Genomic DNA, 19,124 nt, shown 5'->3' on the forward strand with positions numbered 1-19,124 from the left:
TTTTTCAAATATAACATGGCATAATAAGAGAGGTAAAGTCAGGCAAACATATGATTACAATTTTTTTAAAAATTTGTCTTTGACAACACTCAACTTTCAAATGAAATGAAAACATGCAATTGTCAATTGTGGCAAATAGTATTTATGTATACATACTTTTATGACAGTTACCTTTAAAATTAATTTGAATTTACAAATTGTGATTTCAAACGAAATATTTTCAATTTTTCAAAATGAGATCCTGCTTTCTGTGTGAAAAAAATGACTGTGGAAGAAATAGTTTCTTCTTCCACATCCCAACAGACGAGGTAATGCGATTGAAGTGGTCAGAAGCATGTGGGATTAATTTCAGTGGTAAAGAATTTATATGCGGAGACCACTTTTTGCCATCTGATATTTTAAAGATTTCCAGAGGATGTTATTTATTACCAACTGCCGTACCATTTGTTGTTACATCCGGATATGACGAGCTTGAGTAAGATTACAAATATTTCAAGAAAAGAAATAATTAAACGAGAATTTTTTGGTATTAGTGAATGTCTTATGGCCGTAGATGAAGAACGTGAAATCTTGGAAAGTACTGAAAATTTTATGGGCTCAGATGATGAACTTGAATTCTTGGAAAATACGGAATGTTTTATGGGTATGAATGGGGAACGTGAATTCTTGGAAAATAATGATACCGTTGACTCAATTAAAAATGGGTAAATATTTATTTAAAACATGATTATTTAAGTCGATGACATTGTCTTCATCGAAACAAACTAAGTCACTATGGCGTATACTAAAATTATATTTCTGCGACTAGTCTTTATTATTTGTTTTCATACCCTCCACCATAGTATGGAGGGTATATTAAGTTTGTTTTTCCGTTTGTAACGCATTGAAATATTCATTTGCGACCCTATAAAATTCTGAGTCGATTTATGTACGTCCGTCTGTGGTAATCACTCTAGCATCCTCAAAAATGGAGATAGGACGCAGGCAGGTCAAGTTCGATGATGGGCTATATCGGTCCACGTTTTGGTATAGCCCCCATATAACGGTATCTCACGATTTTCGGTATTTTGAGGATTTAACTACAATTTTTAACCAAACGTTCTGTAATTTTCAGTATTTTGAGAATTTCAGCCACAATTTTGTCTATTCAAAAATAATCGTCAATATAGGTACATGTTTTGGTATATCCCCCATATAACTGTACCTTCGTCAACATGGGTCCATTTTCGAGGGTCTACATTATTTTGATGAAACTACCCTCAATTTGACTCTTGATGTTCCCTGCAACTATAAAACTTTTCCGCCAAAAATATTAAAGACAGGTTTACTCTTTTATGTAGCCCCTTAGGTGTCTCCTAAGGAATTTAAGTACAGGCTACGGAAATATATCTTAGGCAAGTTCTGATGCTTACATTTAACTCCGCTGTTAGTTATACCCTGCACCACTACGTGGAGAGTATGTTTTAGGACCCATATTGATAAGCAACTCGTAGTTACTGAACTACATACATCTAATAGGGTTAGACTTGGCTCTATGATTTCACGACTTCATAAATAATCGTTTTATGTAAAAGAAGGCATGAAATAATGGTCCATAGTGGTGTAGGTTATCAAATAATCGGCCCGCCTGATTGTGTACCATTACACTTGTTTATTATAATAAATCATTCGTCATTTACTATTCCAGCTCGAAATACAGAAATTCTTCAAGAAACTAAAAATTTTAAAAATAACCCCACTGAATTTATGGCTTTAGGATCCAATGATCAGATCAACCAGAATATAATGAATTCCTCTAATTTCAAAGAGCCTGAAAACGAAGGCTTGGTTTTATCTTCATATAATCAGGTCAATCCGATTGCAATTGATCCCTTGAATTTCGAAGAGGCTGAAAATGAAGATGTTGCTTTATGTTTCAATGATCAGATGAATACTAGTGAAATTGATCCCTTGCTTTGTGAAAGTTCTGAAAACGAGCTGGTGGCTTTAGAATCCAATGTTCAGATCAATCCCAGTGCAGTTGATCCATTTATTTTCGAAGGTATTGAAAACGAAATGTTGGGCTTTGAAGATGTACAAAGAGAACAAGTTGAAGATGTCGGGCAACTCCAGGGAGACGCTCTCGAAAAAATGGCTGGGTTCGTTATTTGGAAACTGAATTTGAATGAATACGAAGATCACGAGAAAACCGGCTCATGGGTGGATCAAATTTCTTTGGGCTTCCTTAAAAAACCTAATCAAGAGTTCTTAAAATATATTACAAGTCTTGAATACGTCTTTGCATCTATTAATGGCTCAAAAATAGATCATAATAACAATTTACAGCGTAGACTTTTGCAACTTAGCAATCAAGTAAATTTACCAGAGAAGGTAAAAAAATTCTTTTTTAAATGCCGAATGCATTTTAGAATTAGACATTTAAATAACAATTTAGGAATAGTGAAAGCAAAAAGCAAATTGGAAGGATATTCAAAATTGGCAAAAATGAAACTATAATCGTTATTAAATTTATCTTCAAACTCCTAAAACTTTTCAAATGTACGGTTTAGGATTTTAAGTTGTCATCTAACGCATAAACTATACAAATATCCGATATGAAATACTGTCGAAAATTAAATAAAAATATATTGTTCTAAAATGTTATACGTATATAAAAAACAAAAATTTTTCTGTTGGTATTCATTTTAAAATAATCTAAGAAGAGGTACGTGCGTTTGATAATGGTGTTACGCGGTATTAATTTTAAATACATGTATTTTGTCGAATTTTCATCTACCACGAAATATTCAGACTTCCATTTACACCATACATGTTCGGACATGTGGCCTACAGACGTTCTATACCCCCACCATTGAATTAAACTAGTTCTACGAAGATATTTTTATTGAAGTCTCATATAACAGCATATCCATGACAATACCGTGTGTCAAATGTGATTTAAATTTTCAACGTATCGCTCATTCACTCAGTGAGTTTCTTATTTGAAGGTTCTCGAAAATCATCATAAAGAATCGTCAAACAATGCTTAATCTTTTATATATTTAGCACTCATGTCTATTTAGTTGTATGCCATTGATGGCCTGAGTTTGTAAAAGCGAAGTTGTTGTGTACATTAAAACTATAACAAAATACTCTTTCTAGCTCGTTTTCACGTTACCGAAATAAACTGGTAAAATTAAACGCTTATAATTACGGTAATTGAGCAAATTCAATACTCTCCAGCTGGAGCTTTTCATCCTAATTACAAAAATATAAAGTTCGTCGAATGAAATAATCCCATGCTTCCCGGGATATGGGCCTTTCAAGTTCAGAAAATTCTCTTGTTTATAACTTCGCAATTTTTCAATGGATCATGATAATATGATTACCATCGTAAACTTTAAGGAATATCATACACAGTATAATGTATATCTATATTGTCGGGCTTCGGTCCGGGATGTAAGACTTTCTCCTCTGGGACATGAGAACAAAGTTTTCTATTCCAAGTAAACAACGGAATTTTCGGAACTTCAGAGGCACATACAGTTTGTCAAGTAATTGTTTTCGAACCAAGAAAACTAACATTTTTCTGTATTAATTAATGAAAAAATTACTGATAATTGTGATAAAAATGTTGGCTTTTTTGCAAAAATTAGTTGGACGACTTATTTAAGACAAGATAGGATGTATAAATAAAAAATTAACCCACGAAGTCCAACTAAAAATAACTAAAAGCAATAACTACATGTAATGCAAGTTGTCAAATAAATGTTTTCGAAATGTAATGGAGGTTCCAATATACCCCATATTTTCGGTAAATACTTGAAAATCAGGACAATTACTGAATTTTATTTTTAACAGGGAGTAACTACTAACAAGTATCAACAATATTAGTCATCGAATATCCGTACTAGGAGGGTTACCATATGGACCAAGGGAGTACCAGGTCATATTACATGTAAATTGGTTTTAAACCGGGAATATTTGAAAACTAAGAAGTTTTATGAGTTTCTTTAGTTCACTAGTTCACAACTAAAAAATTACCTTCAGAATAATTAAATCAGGAGGGTTGCCAGATGTACGAAAAAGGTACCAGGTTATATAAACAGTAAATGAGACCACCTGAATCCATAACCAGGGCTTAAGATTTGTATATTTAACTCAAATTGAATTAATGGATGAAACAATTCTCTAAAACAAATCAAAATATGATATAAAAGTACAAAATTTCGCTTAGAAATAAATATGCAAGATATTGTCAGTTTATACTGATTTTATAATGGACATCCGATGTCAACTGTTTAGAGCCAGTTCAGAGGAATTCTTTAAGTTTTTTGGCTTCCATGGTAAAATTGAAGCATTATTTTGCCGCCAGCATTATTTTTCCCTTAAAAAATATGCTGAGTAGTATTGCAGAGTACACGAAATGATTCCAATAGGTCGTAGTAGGCATTTCTGAAAATTGTCGAAATCTGTACCCCATACATTTCTAAGCAATATTAGTCTCTTACTGCGATATTTCCGATAGTTTCGTGAAATATTATTACCTCTTAATTAATATTAAGTGAAACAACAAACTTCGGTGCCCTGTTTTGAGACACAGGTGGTCTCGTTTACTGTTTATATAACCTGGTACCTTTTTCGTACATCTGGCAACCCTCCTGATTTAATTATTCTAAAGGTAATATTTATTTTAGTTGATGACAATCCATCCTAGTGAACTAAAGAAACTCATAAAACGTCTTAGTTTTCAAATATTCCCGGTTTAAAACCTACAGGACCCAATTTACATGTAATATGACCTGGTACTCCCTTGGTCCATATGGTAACCCTCCTAGAACGGATATTCGATGACTAATATTGTTGATACTTGCTAGTAGTTACTCCCTGTTAAAAATAAAATTCATAAATTGTGCTGATTTTCAAGTATTTACCGAAAATATGGGGTATATTGGAACCTCCATTACATTTCGAAAACATTTATTTGACAACTTGCATTACATGTAGTTATTGCTTTTCGTTATTTTTTGTTGGACTACGTGGGTTAATTTTTTATTTATACATCCAATCTTGTCTTAAATAAGTCGTCCAACTAATTTTTGCAAAAAAACCGACATTTTTATTACAATTATCAGTATTTTTTTCATTAATTAATACAGAAAAATGTTAGTTTTCTTGGTTCGAAAACAATTACTTGACAAACTGTATCTCGGGACGTATGGATGGAGTTTTTTATTGTTTCATTGTCGCAGTTATCAACCCAATAGAGCTACAAACGAAATTATTAAAAGTTCAGACTTAAATGCACTAGATTGACTTCAATTACAAACATCTTACCCCCTAAATAGGTAGAATACCAGAATACCACACATTGCTCATTGTTTATCGCCAAACTTATTCGGTGCAAACATATCTACTGGGTTTTTAATCGCTGAAACCACCAAATACATATTTAAGATGCTTTAAAGGCGATTAATTGCACACCATCACTTTTACTTTCAACGTTATATGACTTGAGCTCCAACAATTTTTATTATTACACACCATTGAAGTAATTGGAGCCAATTTCATACATGATTACATTACAAATTATTTCTGCCAGTATTTTGTTTATTTACAATTGGATGTTGTTTTTGTCATTTCTTTTCATATCTGAAAACGATGACGCATATACGCATGACTGTATTTGTATTTTTTTTTTGATTGATGAGTTACAGATTTACAGAGTTGTATTGTCATTATTCTAATGACTTTACCTATATTATTATGCCATGCAAATATAAAAAGAGTGTCTAAAATTCTAAGAATTTGTTTAAAAAATAAAGAAATACAAACTGAAGTTGCGAACATTGCGGTAATTCACGGGACGGAAATTAGTTTTGGAGTGGAGTTGGAGTAAATTTCGAAATCTGAGCTGGAGTGGGAGGACAATATATTTAAAAACCCTTAGGATGATGAAGCAAAATCAATTGTGATGGCATAAAACGCCGAGCAGAGGAAGTAAACTCGGTCACGATTAAATTTATTGGAGAATTTGTATAATTTGTGTTTATGTAATAAAGTTCTTAATATTATTGTTTTAAACAAATAATAAATACATTTTATTTATTCTGGGATATTTGGCAATGGCTTCCATTTTTATAGCATCTTTAGACTGCATATAAATGCAAACCAAAACACTGCATCCAAAAATTGACTGCATCCCAGCTGTGTGCTGTGGAAGCAAAATGGAGTGCATCCTAGCTGCGCACTCTCTTGTAAAATTCATAAGTGAATTTATAGAAAAAGATGTACTCCAACGGTAAAGTACTGTACATTTGTACTGATAAAACTGCATCCACGGATGCAAACTTTATGCTGGGTTGTAGTATTCGAAAGATGTTGTGAAATCATAACTCTAATTCATGGGTGCCAAGTTGGTGGTTTTCTCGCTACATGTGATTTTTGAAGTACAAAAACCACTGTTTAAGCAGGAATGTCGACTGTTTCAAGGTAAAAATCGCTACAAACCTATGGTGCGTATGTGCCTGTAGCGATTTTTGCCTCAGAAGAATTGGCATCCCTGCTCCAATTACACAACTTCCAATTTTTTATGCTGGGTATGAATTCACCTACCCCAGCAAAAAGTTTGCATCCGCGGATGCAATTGAATCGCTACAAGTTTACAGAACAAGTGCCGTTGGAGTACATCTATTTCTATGAATTCACTTATGAATTTTACAAGGGAGCGCGCAGCTAGGATGCACTCCATTTTGCTTCCACAGCACACAGCTAGGAAGCACTACATTTTCGATCTAATTGCTCATTTAGACTAGCCATAAATCCTCAACTGGATTTAATAAATCCAGTACAAATCTCTTTGCATTTAGATATACCTTTATACCCCGGTTACACTATTGAAGGTTAACCCACTGGGTTTAATAGATCCAGTGGGTTAATCTTTGCTGGTTACACTTAGCTTTTCGAGGATATAAACTGTCAGCTGATGTTTGTTTACGTATACATACAAAATAACTAATAAAGTCGTGTTTTACACTTTTACAATTTCTCGTATGAGATATCGTCCCCTCTTTGCTCATATTGGTATATTTTACACACAGGGATACATTTTTGTATCATGGTATCAAACGTACTTTTTGTTAAAAAAAGTGTCTAATATAAAAAAATAAATAATTTTATGATTTTCAAATAACTTTAGATTTATTAACTCCATAAAATCTCATACGACCAATCGTAAACATGTAAAACACGACAAACCCTGTTGCAAAAACAGTTGCAACTTTTGGTAGTTTTTGAGAAGAGTTGGATTTTTTGCACAAATACCAAATACAACAATGTATTTTTGGTGGATTTGTGCCGGATTTAAAATAAACCGAGTCGTGAGAGGATTTAATTTTTGTATGGCAAATCTGGTCAGATTTGACCAGATTAAGCAATAAATCCTCCTAAAGTGGGTTAACCCGGCAAAAAACTGTAGTGTAACCGCACTATTAAATTCCAATCAGCTGATTTTTGTTCATAGCACAATTACCAAGGTAGATGCATCAGCATATCCGATCGAATTTGAAACGTCAGAAGTTGTTGTAAATTGAACTCGTCTCAAAAAACATACGGCAAATTACAAATTTATTCTTTAATACTGAAAATGTTAGCACTTTCTGCTACTAATGCTAACTAATGAGCAAATAAAGAATTATTTTATCGTTTAAACATCGCAAATATTTTTCTTGGTTGATTAAAATCATCTTTGTATATCAAATCAAATTTATTTTTTTCGCATCGTTTACAAATTTTGACATTTTGAATTATTTTCGTAATAGCAATTCACCGATGCATCTACCTTGTTTCTTGTGCCGGTTTGTCGATGGTCAGACTAGCAAGGTTTCTTGAAACCAATTTCGGTAAAGTTTCTTTTCAAGTTTCGTTAGTGTCCACACACGTTAACGTGAAATTTAAGATTTTTGCGTTTCCTCTTTATTTTACCATTCGCATTTGCTGTGTTTCTCATACCAATAAAAACAAAAAAAGACATAAATAAACCAAAAAAAAAAAAAAAAAAAAAAAAACAACATAAAATAATTAACATTAATAATTAAATTAATATTAATAGTTAAATTTTCACTATTTCATTAATTAAATGTTTTTATTAAATCTTTTTATGTTTGTTTTGTTAACGTTTACGTTAACGTTTGCTTGAGAAAATAAAAATGAAAGAAAATGGAAGAAATAATCTTGCAACGAAAAACAAGAAGAGGCAACATAACAAACACAGAAAACCATGTACATGGGTTTCACTACTTCATACCCCTCGCCTATAAACTTGACGTCGCCATGTTGAAATCGTGCTAGTCTGACCATCGACTTTGCAACTTTTTGTATTTTCTAGCAACGTGTTGCAAAAAACAGAGTTGTATACGAGGATTTATGCCGGATTTAAAACAAATCCACCCAATACGAGGATTTATCTTTGTATGGGAAATCTGGTAGATTTTGACCGGATTTAACAAATAAAACCTGATAATGCACTAAATCCGGCTAATGAAGTCATATCTAAATGACCTATAAATCATAGCTTTTGATGTAGTGTTTTGGATTGAATTTAAAGGCACTCTTCGGATTGCATTTTTAGTCAGTCTTATACTATGTTTACATTTACGAAATCCACTCGATTTCAACTGTCAATTCCATTGCTCAAACGACAAATGAAATCCAATCGATTTCAAATGGGTTTTCATTTGACGTATACGCAAAGGAATTGACAGATGAAATCGAGTGGATTTCGTAAATGTAAACATAGTATAAAGATGCAATAAAAATGCAAGCCATTGCGAAATATCCCAGAATAAATAAAATGCATTTATTATTTGTATAAAACAATTATACAAAGAACTTTATTATATAAACACAAATTAAAAAAATTTCCATTAAATTCAATCATATTTGAGTTTACTTCCTCTGTTCTCCACTTAATCCGAGCCCATCTTATGCTTCGTTTACATTTGCGAAATCCACTCGATTTTAACTGTCAATTCCTTTGCGTATACGTCAAATGAAAACTCATCTGAAATCCATTTGATTTCATTTGACGTTTAATCAATGGAACTGACAGTTGAAATCAAGTGGATTTTGTAAATGTAAACTTACTATTAATTTGCTTCATCATCCTAAAGCTGGCTGCACATTGTCAGTTTTTAATGACAGCTTTGTTGTTGCCGTTCATTTTTGTCATTCATCATGCAAACACAAAATATTTTGTGGTTGCTGGACGGTGGAACAGTTATCGATACATGAGAAATATCGACATTCAAAACTGGCAATGTGTACTGCCTTCCCATCACTAGTTCAGCTTCCGACTTCCAACTGGACTCCACTCAATTAAAAATGTCCGTCTCGTAAATTACCGCAAAAATGTTCGCAACTTAAGTTTTTATTTATTTTATAACAAATTCTTATAAATGTATACATATATGCTCTGTTCCAGAACCCGCAAGAAGCTATTACTTTTTACTACGATAAAATTTTTTCCTTTATGTTATCGAAAAAATATTAAAAATCAGTAGACTCTTGCAGTACTGGAACAGACCAATATATATATATAAAGGTGTGTTCCAGAACTAAAAACTTTTTACAATTTTTACGACTTTTACACATTTTACTCGAAAAAGCGTTCCCGTACACAAAAAAGTTGTAAAATGTTCACTTCTCTTTAAACAAAAATGGCGCTGAATGACGCTCTCTTTAAAAACTTTTTACACGACAAATTTGGGCGAGTAAAAAAATAGTAACATGGTTGCTGGCGTCTGATTGGCTGATACGCCGACTTTGACATTTGTTCCAGTTTTTTTGACGTATTTTCCATTTTTCCGTTCCCGAACTATTTCAAAAAACTTGTGTGTGGGAACAAATTTTTTGCAGTTCTCTCTTTTACGAGTTTTACTATTAAAAAGTACGGGAACGAAGCTATAATTGTTCCACAAACATCCTATACGGGACAAGGGAGAGAAATGTATACACTTTCTCTTATTTTTAGAATAAATGATTTCGCCAGCGGCGCGTAGTGATAAACCAACTGTTTTTGTTTTGTTTTTGTAGGGATCTCTAAAGCAACTGCCAAAAAATTTGGAAGTTGTGCAAATCGAGTTATGATTTCACAACATCCTTCGATGCAGTCCACACGGACCCAGCAAAAAATTTTGGAAGTTGTGCAATTGGAGTTATGATTTCACAACATCTTTCGATGAAGTCCAACAGAGTTATGAAAAATGCACTCCGTTCGATACATTTTATAAGCAGTTGCTGTAGAGATCCCTACAGAAAAAACAGTTGGTTGATCCCTACATATTTCTTCAAAAGATAAACAAGAGTGTATACATTTGGAAGAATTTGTTATAAAATAAAGAAATAACAACTTAAGTTGGGAACATTTTTGCGGTAATTCAAGAGACGGAAATTTTTAATGGAGTGGAGTTTGAGTCCATGTCGAAAGCAGAACTAGCGATGGGAAGGCAACATAAAACAACGTTCGGATGATGAAAGAAAATCAGATGAGCTTGGATTAAATCGAGAACGGAGGACGTAAGCTCAAATGTGATTGAATTTAATGGAAACTTTTTATAATTTTTGTTTATATAATAAAGTTCTTTGTGTTCTTGTTTTACACAAATAATAAATGCATTTTTTTATTTTTGGATATTTCGCAATGGCTTGCATTTTAATTGCATCTTTGGATTGATTAAAAATGCAATCCGAAGGGTGCCTTTAAATTCAATCCAAAACACTACATAAAAATCTGCGATTTGGATCGAAAATGGAGTGCATCCTAGCTGTGTGCTGTGGAAGCAAAATGGAGTGCATCCTAGCTGCGCACTCTCTTGTAAAATTCATAAGTGAATTCATAGGAAAAGATGTACTCCAACAGCAAATGTACCGTACACTTGTAGTGATTCAACTGCATCCGCGGATGCAAACTTTTTGCTGGGGAGTTATGAAAAATGCACTCCGTTGTGCTTAGTTTACATTCGTCGTCGTTTCGTGATTTCGAAGGCGTTTCGTGAATTCGCGCGGAAGCAAGCTAAATTGATCACGATTTCGCATACAAAAATGAAATCATCTCATTTCATGATTTCAGCGAAATCAACATCGAAATCACAGTACACATGATATACATCCCTGTTTTGGCCTAAAAAGTACCAAAAGTTGCAACACTTTTCACGTATTACAATAAACAAGGTAGATGGTCAATTGCTGCAACAAAAAATTTTAGTATCAAAATTTGTAAACAATGTGAAAAAAATATTAATTTACTTTTGCTCTGTTCCAGAACCTGCAAGAATCTACTTATTTTTACTACGATAACAATTTTCCCTTTATTTTATCGACGAAAATAGTAAAAATTAGTAGATTCTTGCGGTTCTGGAACAGACCATTTGTTACAATGCTATTTTAGATTGTTTCCCGTACTTTTTTAATGGTAATGTTAGAAAAAAGAGCGAATTGTCAAAAATTGCTTCCCCATACAAATTTCTTAAAGAATATGTCCAAATTTACATTAGGCGATTTTCCTTGCGGCAATTGTCAGTTTGTGAGAGAGGGTGTTGGGAGGCAAAGGGTTACCATATGTCTCACCCCTCTCTCCTTCAAACTATGTGTGTTCGTTTACTCAAAATTTTTACAAATTGTTACTGGATGTCGTTCGTTTACAATGCAAAATACCTTAGCCGATTACAAGAAGTTATTGAACTTGTACAAATTTGTACGAATTGTTGAGTAAACGAACACACCTACTGACAATTGCCGCAAGGAAAATTGCCTAATGTCCAATTTACATTAGCAACTTTTTCGTCATTTGGACCAGTTTCGTCATTTATTTGCTAAAACAAGCAACATTTTGCGTCATTTACCATACAAAAATAAATGACGATAGCTGCGCACGAAAACACCATACTATTATAAGCAGCCCTGTTTTTTTGTCATAAACTACCAAAAAATGCAACTGTTTTATGATGTCTTTGTTTGTTTATGTGTGTTGTAGAAAAACAAAAATACCCAGCAAAAAATTTTGGAAGTTGTTCAATTGGAGTTATGATTTCACAACATCTTTCGATGTAGTCCAACAGAGTTATGAAAAATGCACTCCGTTCGATACATTTTATAAGCAGTTGCTGTAGAGATCCCTACAGAAAAAACAGTTGGTTGATACCTATCAAAAGATAAACAAGAGTGTGAGTGTATACATTTCGAAGAATTTGTTATAAAATAAACGGACATATTTTTACTCAGCGCACGCAGTTACATTTTCTCTTTACAACAACGAGTTTTTTTTTACGAACATTTTCTTACGTGTAAAGTGCTATAGTGATAATAATTAGGCCATCGCTATCATGGCATCCTCCTCAGGAGGAAATTACTATGGGATCTTAGATCCCGATGGGGGTAACCAATCCCCCAAACGGAAAAAACAAAAGACTACACCTCTAGTTTTGGGAAGCTCTTTGAACTTCCCCAGCCTAACTCATCAAAAACCCAAAAATCAAGCTTGTCCAAAATATGTGGTAATGAAAAGCATGAATACGGATAAAACGCTAAAATCGTTCAACATCTTCCTGATATCAAAAGCAATTCAAGGAATTTCTTCCGAACCCACCCTCAAAACAATATTCACCCGTGATGGAAATCTTCTTTTCCTAACAAAAAATAAAGCCCAGGCCAACCGCTTTATAAAAACCAAAAACCTCGCTGGCATTTGTCCTGTCGAGTGTTTCTATCATCCAACATTGAACATAGTTAAAGGTTTTGTATACTGCGATCTACTCACAGATCTTTCTACAGAAGAAATTGTTACTGGATTAAAATCGCAAGGTGTTGTTGACTGTCAAAAAGTAACTAGATTTAATGATGGTATGGTATACAACACTCCTTCACACATACTAAGTTTCAATTTATATGAGATACCAAAAACAATCGAAATCGGCATAATAAATTGTATTGTAAAGGAGTACATACCAAACCCCATTCAATGCAAAAACTGTTTCAAATTGGGACATACGAAAAAGTTTTGCAAAAATTCTCCCGTATGTGAAGTATGTGCTTCTTCTTTACATGGCCCAACACCATGTACACATATCAAATGCATCAACTGCAGTCATGAACACAGAGCCACAAACAAAAACTGTCCAGAGATCCAGCAAAGAAAAACGGTACTCAGGTACAAAATACATAACAAATGTTCTTTTAAAGAAGCATCTATTAATGCCCCAAAGCACACTCCAAATGAAATACCTACTGAGAAACTCTCAGATGCCATTGAAGAGCGTAAAAAACGATTAGCACTAAACAACAAATCAAACAACTCAGAGAATCCCTCTAATATCGGTCCAGTTACCAACAACAATACCAACACATCACTACTAAAGTCAAAGCAAACTCAACAAAACACAAGCATATCAAGTGAGCAAAGTAAACAATACCCATCAAATGAGCAAAATAACTCCGAACCATCAAACTCAAATAAAACTCATCACACAACCATCACCAAATCAAACGACGATAATCTCAACACAAAACAAATAGATAGAGAAGAATTACTCAAAACTTCAAATCAAAAATAGAAAGCTTAAACAACAACAAAAGCAACACATCATCCTCAAGCGAATCAAATGTAAATACTGACACTCCAGCCAAAATAACGGCAAGAAGATCCGAAATCGACGATCTTCAAGATATACAAATGAATGAATAATGTTTTATCTAAAACATTATTCCTTTTTTTCTTTTTCTCAATCATGACTGATTTCAAGATAGTACAGTGGAACATCAAAGGGTTAATAAATAATTACGTTGATCTACAAATGTTAATCCAAGATCATCACCCACATTTCATCTCACTACAGGAAACACATATTCCATTTCAATCCCAAGCTATAGCACCAAATACTTTTACTGCTTACTCCATCAACCACCCCTCAAATATAGGTGCAAAAAATGGCTTAGCTGCTTTCATCAAGAAACATATTCCTCACAAAAGGATATACAATTCCTCTAAACTCCTAAACATCGTTATGGAAATAACAATAAATATCAAAATAGCAGTCATTTCGCTATATATACATCCAAATGAATCATTTACTGTTAACGACATTTCATCACTTTTTGAAAACATCCATTCTCCAGTTCTACTAATTGGAGACGTCAACTGCTGGAATATACTATGGGGTTCTCAAACAAATAACTCTAGAGGAGTACTTCTGGAACAAGCTTTGAATATGCACAATATGTGTATTTTAAATGATGGCAACCCTAATCATCTATCCACCTTATAGGCCGTTTACATATAACCGGGTTAACCCAGTGGGTCTGGGTTTCAAATGCCATTTCCATTGTGTATACTTCAAATAAATCCTCATAAAGAAGGTTAACCCTGCAAAAAACTATAATATAAACGCCGTATTAAACACATTTACCAATATTGATATTGCGTGCTGCTCCACTGCCCTTTTACCAATTGCATCATCGGAGACAATAAATAATCTATATAACACCAATTCTTCTTGGGCATCTGTAAAACGTATGCCGAGATACTATTTTAAAAATGCGAAATGGCCACTCTACAGTTCTGCCGTGGATTCAGATTTAGACGGCAAATCTTTCAGCAGTAATCCCAACAAAATCAGCGCTACAATAACCAAAGCAATACGATCTGCGGCAAACAAGTATGTACCAATAAAAAAGGATTACAAGAAACATTACGTCCCCTGGTGGAACAAAGATCTAAATACCTATCGACAAAACAAAATAAGAACATATCGGATTTTCCGTAGATGTCCAACAGTCAACAATAAAATTATTTACAAAAAATCAAACGCAAAGTTCAGATATGAATGTAAGCAAGCTAAAATAAAATGTTTCATACACTTTACAAATACAATAAGCAGAGATTCACCCTTGTCTATTATTTGGAGTAAAGTAAATAGAATGGCCAACCGGAATACATTCCACACATTCACTGCCATGGAAGACAATAATGACATATTTACTAATCCTACTGAAATTGCAAACCTTTTCGGTCGTAAATGGTCCGCAGAATCCTTGGATGAAAACTTCTCCCCAGAATTTTGTAGCGCAAAAAACGTCATACCAAACAATTTCTCCAACCCTGCAACCAATAAATACTCATCCTTTATGGAACATCAGATTACCATCTCGGAATTAAATTTAGCCTTAAAAAAAGTTAAAGGTAACACACCTGGGCATGACAGGATTTCCTGTGTTCTTACAAAACCTCTCCAGCATAGGCAAAGATAAACTCCTTCCCTTATACAACGCAATTTTTGACACTGGTGTTATACCCTACTCATGGAAATCAGCCATAATTGTCCCCATTCCAAAACCAAATAAGAGTAAAACCAACTTCTCCGGATATAGGCCAATCTCGTTACTGCCATGCATTTCGAAATTACTGGAACGTATAATTTCCAATCGATTAGCATGGTTTTTGAAAACAAGGAAACTAGTTTCATCAAACCAAGTAGTTTTCAAAGCCAAGCAGGGTTGCTCCGATGCCCTTCTACATATAGACTTTTTTGCTACAAAAGCCATATCCACGAAAAACCACATTTCTATTTTGGCTATTGACTTTGAAAAAGCATTTGACCATATTGGTATCCACGTCATAATCGACTCGTTAATATCTTGGGGTTGCGGTTCCAAAATTTTAAATTATATCAAATCGTTTCTCTCTGGAAGAACTTTTAGAGTGAAAATAAATAAATTTTACTCGAAAAATTTGACTTTGCAAAATGGCATACCACAAGGATCGCCGCTGTCAGTAACCCTTTTCCAAATTGCTTTTAACCACATCAGCGCTATAATCAACAAATACAACAAAATCTACCATTGTATGTACGCTGACGATGTTTATATTTTAAGTCTTCAAAAAGACAACAACCAGACCAATGAAACATTTTCCCAAATAATCCGTGAGTTGTTAAACTGGTGCAAAACATCTGGTTCAAAAATTTCCTCATCGAAATCCTCAATACTCCACATTTGCAGAAAGCAGAGATGCCAACCCAACGAATTTTCAGTTGAGGACATAACTATTCCATATGTCAATGAGCTAAAAATTCTGGGCATAACTTTTACAAAAAATTACAGATGGAAAGCCCATATTTTAAAACTGAAGAAGGAGTTAATTCCCAGAGCAAACATCATTAAGTATTTGTCTAACAAATGCTACGCACATATTAACACACTTACGTATCTAGTGAAAACACTAGTACTAAGTAAAATTGATTATGGACTTTAAATGTATGGCAACAGCCCAATGTCTTCGTTAAAATTAATCAAATCAGTATACCACGACTGCCTAAGGTCAAGTTTATATGCCTACCGTACAACACCAATCAAAATATTACTAGCTGAATCTGGGTTGCCTTCAGTAGAGGAAAGATTTATTGAGAGCAAAAACAGACTATTGCCCAAAATTATGTCTATAAACTCATCTATAATAGATGAAGACGTTAACAAAACAAATTTCATCAAAACGTATACCTAAAATGCCATCTATCATATATGAATGTATCCACAACAATATCATTGATTTTAAAAATAAAGTGACGAGTTACTCTTCAAAATATCCGGTGTGGATGTTCCCCAAAAATTCATGTGATATATCTTTATCATTTTTCAAAAAGGATAACACACCCAACGAGATATATGTGTCACATTTTCAACAAATAATCGCACAGCACGCCGACTGGTCAACACTTTTTACTGATGCTTCAAAAAATGATTTTACAACCGCTTATGCAGTTGTAAATAAAGCTGGCAACATACTTGCTTCAAAAATTACATCCAATTTCTGTTCTATTTTTACCGCAGAAGTAGCAGGAATATTACAAGCTATCACTATAGCAAAACAATCCAAAGAAAAAACAATGATTCTTACTGACAGTTTATCTGCTATAAAATCAATACTGAATATATCAAACACCAAGTGGGCTGGCATCAACAAAATAAGGGACCTACTTACATCACACAACAATAAAATAAAGATAGCGTGGATTCCCGGGCATGCTGACGCTGCTGCAAAGTTAGCTTGCAACTCCCCATTGCTCTTTGATAATATTATCGAAAGTCTTGATCTCAAAGCAAACATTTTAGCCCTCCTTCATGAACAACACGTGGCTAACATGAACAGTTTTAAACATCATTACTATAGTGATGTTAACCCACAAAACCAAGCAGCAGTATATCCTACGAACATCGAGAAAAAGAAAATTAAGATATTTTCCCGTTTACGCATGGGACATACAATCCTAACACATCAACACCTAATTAATAAGAATATGGATAATAAATGTCCCAAATGTGGAGCTGTCGTAGACGTCAAACATATACTACAATCTTGCAGCATCCTATCTCAACAACAACGCACTCTTCTGCAAAGCAGAGGATTTGATTTAATCAAAACTATCAATATTCAAAATATAAATTCAATATTTATGTACATAAAACGAAACAATATTATTATCTAAAAAATCATAATGTTAAAAATTAAATTTAAACAAGCATGAGCTGATGGCCTTTGTAGCTAATGCTCTTGTATTCCTTTTTGTAATTATCCTTATATTAACTATAAGTATAATTCTAAATAAATAAATAAATAAATAACAACTTAAGTTGCGAACATTTTTGCTGTAATTCACGAGACGGAAATTTTTAATGGAGTGGAGTTGGAGTCCATGTCAAAAGCTGATCTAGTGATGAGAAGGCAACATAAAACAACTTTAGGATGATGAAAGAAAATCAAATGCGCTTGGATTAAATCGAGAACGGAGGAAGTAAGCTCAAATATGACTGAATTTAATGGAAACTTTTTTTAATTTGTGTTTATATAACAAAGTCCTTTGTGTCCTTGTTTTACACAAATAATAAATGCGTTTTATTTATTTTGGGGTATTTCGCAATGGCTTGCATTTTAATTGCATCCATGGTACAATAATTCATAGGTAGGCCAGGTATGAGAATCGCCAAAAAAATACAACCCTGTCGCTATGGCTTAAAACGTCAAAATTGTTTTGATGAATGATAACGGATGAGTATACAAAGAAGAAGAACGAAATGTTGAAATGAAAACAAAACAGAGTTGAATTTTTTGATCAATAATAAATATCAACTCTGCATGTCAACACGGTTTTGACAGATTAAGCCATAACAAAAAAAAATTGTAATCAGCTGTTAGCTGTGGCCTACCTAAGAATTATTGTACCATGATTGCATCTTTGGACTGATTAAAAACGCAATCCGAAGAGTGCCTTTAAATTCAATCTAAAACAATACATCAAAAGCTGTAATTTGGATCGAAAATGTAGTGCATCCCAGCTGTGTGCTGTGGAAGCAAAATGGAGTGCATCCTAGCTGCGCGCTCTCTTGTAAAATTCATAAGTGAATTCATAGGAAAAGATGTACTCCAACGGCAAATGTACCGTACACTTGTAGTGATTCAACTGCATCCGCGGATGCAAACTTTTTGCTGGGTACTCAAACGATGACAAAAGTGAAAATAAATGTTTAAAAAACTTGCAAAAAATATGTTTTTGTGTTTTTAGAATTAATTTAAGTTATTTGATACACATTTGTGTTGTGAAATTCCTATTTCTCTGAATAAATATATTGTGTGCGTGTGTTTGTGTTATAGTATATGTGTGTATGTGCGATTGTGTGCGTAAGCAAATGACGCAAAAAAATAGATGTAAATACACTTAATTTGATTCTAGGATTTCGTAAAACGAAATCATTTAATACCCTAGACAGACGGCAGCGTTAATTTGCATTAACTGCCTTATAGTGCGGTTACACTACAGTTTTTTGCCGGGTTAACCCACTTTATGAGGATTTATTGCTTAATCTGGTCAAATCTGACCAGATTTGCCATACAAAAATTAAATCATCTCACGACTGGGTTTATTTTAAATCCGGCACAAATCCACCAAAAATACAGTGTTGTATTCGGTATTTGTGCAAAAAAATCCAACTCTACTCAAAAAGTACCAAAAGTTGCAACTGTTTTTGCAACAGAGTTTGTCGTGTTTTACACGTTTACGATTGGTCGCATGAGATTTTATGGAGTTAATAAATCTAAAGTT

Source organism: Musca autumnalis, unplaced genomic scaffold (genome assembly GCF_047663935.1).
Source record: "Musca autumnalis isolate F117 unplaced genomic scaffold, ASM4766393v1 scaffold_4, whole genome shotgun sequence".
Lineage (NCBI taxonomy): Eukaryota > Metazoa > Arthropoda > Insecta > Diptera > Muscidae > Musca > Musca autumnalis.